This window comes from Delphinapterus leucas, chromosome 9 (genome assembly GCF_059928025.1).
Source record: "Delphinapterus leucas isolate spDelLeu-1000000601 "Yukka" chromosome 9, BTC_Dleu_Yukka2, whole genome shotgun sequence".
NCBI lineage: Eukaryota > Metazoa > Chordata > Mammalia > Artiodactyla > Monodontidae > Delphinapterus > Delphinapterus leucas.
The window spans coordinates 74,805,811-74,808,476 of NC_143137.1; the positions used below are offsets into that span (position 1 = coordinate 74,805,811).

At 46.7% G+C, this 2,666-nt stretch overlaps 1 protein-coding gene, 1 long non-coding RNA gene and 1 other non-coding gene across 20 annotated transcripts in view; 2 read left to right on the forward strand and 1 right to left on the reverse strand.

The window, feature by feature from the left end:
* Positions 1-2,666, reverse strand: part of HYCC1 (hyccin PI4KA lipid kinase complex subunit 1) — a 177,809-nt gene that overhangs the window by 27,890 nt on the left and 147,253 nt on the right. For all 17 annotated transcript variants that reach the window (XM_089917731.1, XM_089917730.1, XM_089917729.1 and 14 more), the window contains one exon: positions 461-935. The gene's annotated coding sequence lies outside the window, so the exon portion shown is untranslated. The remainder of the gene's footprint in view (positions 1-460; positions 936-2,666) is intronic.
* LOC115801714 (uncharacterized) overlaps positions 1-2,666 on the forward strand; it is an 8,981-nt gene continuing 6,315 nt past the window's right edge. The window contains exons 1-2 of one of the 2 annotated variants that reach the window (XR_004022063.2): positions 1-60; positions 799-2,079. This is a non-coding gene — a long non-coding RNA (uncharacterized LOC115801714). The other variant, XR_016394365.1, reaches the window with a different exon arrangement.
* LOC115801777 (small nucleolar RNA SNORD93) lies at positions 2,135-2,205 on the forward strand. The gene has a single exon (XR_004022109.1). It is a non-coding gene; the product is annotated as a small nucleolar RNA SNORD93 (small nucleolar RNA).

The window sequence follows — 2,666 nt, forward strand, 5'->3', positions numbered from 1 at the left end:
GGCCCCTCTTAAACTGGGTCTCTCCCTTCCCCTCCCTTTTCGGCCTCGGCGCACGACTCGGTAAGTGGTTTCCAACCAGCTCGACGTTAGAGCCCGCCACGTGGCCTGCGGGTCTCTCCAGTGGCACTTACCGGGCGCGCGCGCCCCTCCTGTCCCCGGGCCCGCTCCGTCGGGGCGGAGCTCGGCACCCCCTCGGGAGAGGCCTCCCAGCCCCCAGGGGAGCTCCTGTGAGGGCCCCTCTGGGGCGGGGACGTCCTCAGTGTGCCGGGGACCCTTACTTCCCGGGAATGACCCTCCAGGCGCCTAAAGACCCCCTTTTCCTCCCAGGGACCGAGGCGCCCGGCACCTTCTGTACCTGTGACCCCGACGCCTAAGGGATCCAGGCCACAGGGAGCTTCAAGCTCCTTTGCAATGAAAAAAGAAAACAACAAACAAACAAAACTTAGAGAATGAAACTGACCCAGGACGGAGGCGCAGAGCCCGGGGTGGTGTCCGTGTTCTAGGCGCACGCGGGGCCCCCGGTGGCTCTGACGACCCCGGAACGGCCAGTTTAGGAAGCGGGTTAATATCACGCGCCTGAAACACTTTTAAGCTTCAGAGCGGAGCAGTGTTAATTCCGGTGTTGGCGAGAAACGGAGGGAATTTCGCCCACACAGACACTCCCCTGCCACAAGTGCCTTCCCGTTGCCACTTCTCCCGGCGGTTGGGCTCTTTAAAAGGTCTGGCGTTGAGTCTTGCGGAAGCGGTTAACTACTGTGAGCCTTAATGAGGGAGCAATTTTCTCCCCCAACTTTTCAGGACTGACAGTGCGTTATGCAGCATGGGACCCTCTTCCAACATTTTCAGGCTGTGAGGCTCGTCATGGTTGTCTGTCCTGGGAAAAAGTCGGCACCGTTGGGGTTTTGTGTCCGCCAAGATAAAGAGGAAAGGTTGCCCTAGAGAAAGTTTGTATGAAAAAAGAGTTTCTAAGTTTCGGTGTGGCTCTCTTCGGCATCAGTGGGCATTTTTACTGTGTTTTACTGCTATACGTTCCTATAGAAAGGATTACTCTCTAAATTCCATAAAATTTGTAGAGATCTAAATTTAGCGTTGAGTGAATGAAATGAAGGAATCGTTATAGGTATCATTGGTACCGCTTAGTAATCTCTTGAAATGTGAGGCTTGTGGGATGTTTTACATATTTGCCTCAGTGGTGAAAGACCCTTTTACTGATCAGAAAATAACTAATTTTACTAATTAGGAAACCAAATGGGACATCAATTTTATCCTGCTTTTAAAGAGGAAACAAGGAGCAGCGTTGCAAACTGTCCTAGGCACCCCCTTTCCAGCCATATAGATGGGGTGGGAGCACACAGTTTTCCCTGCCCCGACTACCTGGATCTCTGGTGAATGGCACTACCACAGAGAGAAATGCAGTGCTCAGGCTTTGTTTTACAATTGGTTTAGATGTTGGGGATTCCTGCTGAGCCAAATGGTTGCCTCTGGGAGAGGGACATGGGCTGAGAGAGCCAGGTAGCAGGTCAAGGAAGCAGCAGCCTGAGCCAATGTCTGTTTAAGGACTGGAAACTGAGCAAGTGCTGAGGACTGTTGTACACTCCCTGGGCTCTGCCTCTGGGTAAGCAAGTCTCAGGCTTCCTTTGGTTTTTTTTAATGTTAAAGTTTATTTCCCTCTTTCCTAGGTAAATACTGTTGCTAGTAATGTTTATTTTTTCCAAATTGATAATGTTCCATGCAACTGTAACAGGGAGATTGGAAGGTTGGTGACTGCTGGCTTTCTGTAAAATGGATTCCCAGAGTATTGGCACTTAGTTCACTACTTAACTTTACTCCTGGCTGGAAATTACAGGAGATTCCCAGTGTCAGGAAGTTTGGAGAATGTAGCTGTTTTAAAGGAACTCTACTTAAAGGTAGCTTTTTATTCATCAAAGGTAGCTGGTAGGTAGCCCAATAAAAGACTCTTTACCAAACACACACATATACACACACACAAAACCATAAAAAGTTAGCATATGATATTCTTAACATTGTTTTTCTCAATTTCCTACCAGGCTCAGTCCAGTTCAAGACGCTGGCAAACAGGTATGGACCAAATGGAAAGAATTTGGCTTGAGTTAATAAATACGAATAGAATTCTTGGCCAAGGATGAGAACTCTAATCTGATTGGATATCCTGCTCTGATGGGTTAAAGGATTTACCTGAGGCCAACTTGATAGGTAGGGATTTATTAAGTACAATCACACCCCTCCCCACCTTTAAAAAGTATGTTTTAAATAAAATGGTGGTGGGGGGGGCTCTAGTAAATAGGTAATACTTTATTATGCCCAGAAAAATGTTGTTGTGGGGGGGGGAATTTTTAAGTGATTGGCACCTAATCTTTCAAGATGTTTATCTTTGGCAATGGTGGCCATTTTGAGTTAGAATCTTCCAGAGGCAGAGGGTGAATTGCTAGCATTAGTAAAATAGGATTTTGAGTTGAAAAAAATTTTTTTTCATTTTTATGTCAGAACATTACTATACCTGTGTTGACAATGTGTAGTACATTGGGGAATTCATTTTCCTTAACCTGCACTGCTTTTGTGAACATAGTCTAGACACTGTATTTTCTTAATAGCATCTTATTTAGTAATTGCTGCTCTAATTACCTACTGTGATACTTCTCTTACAG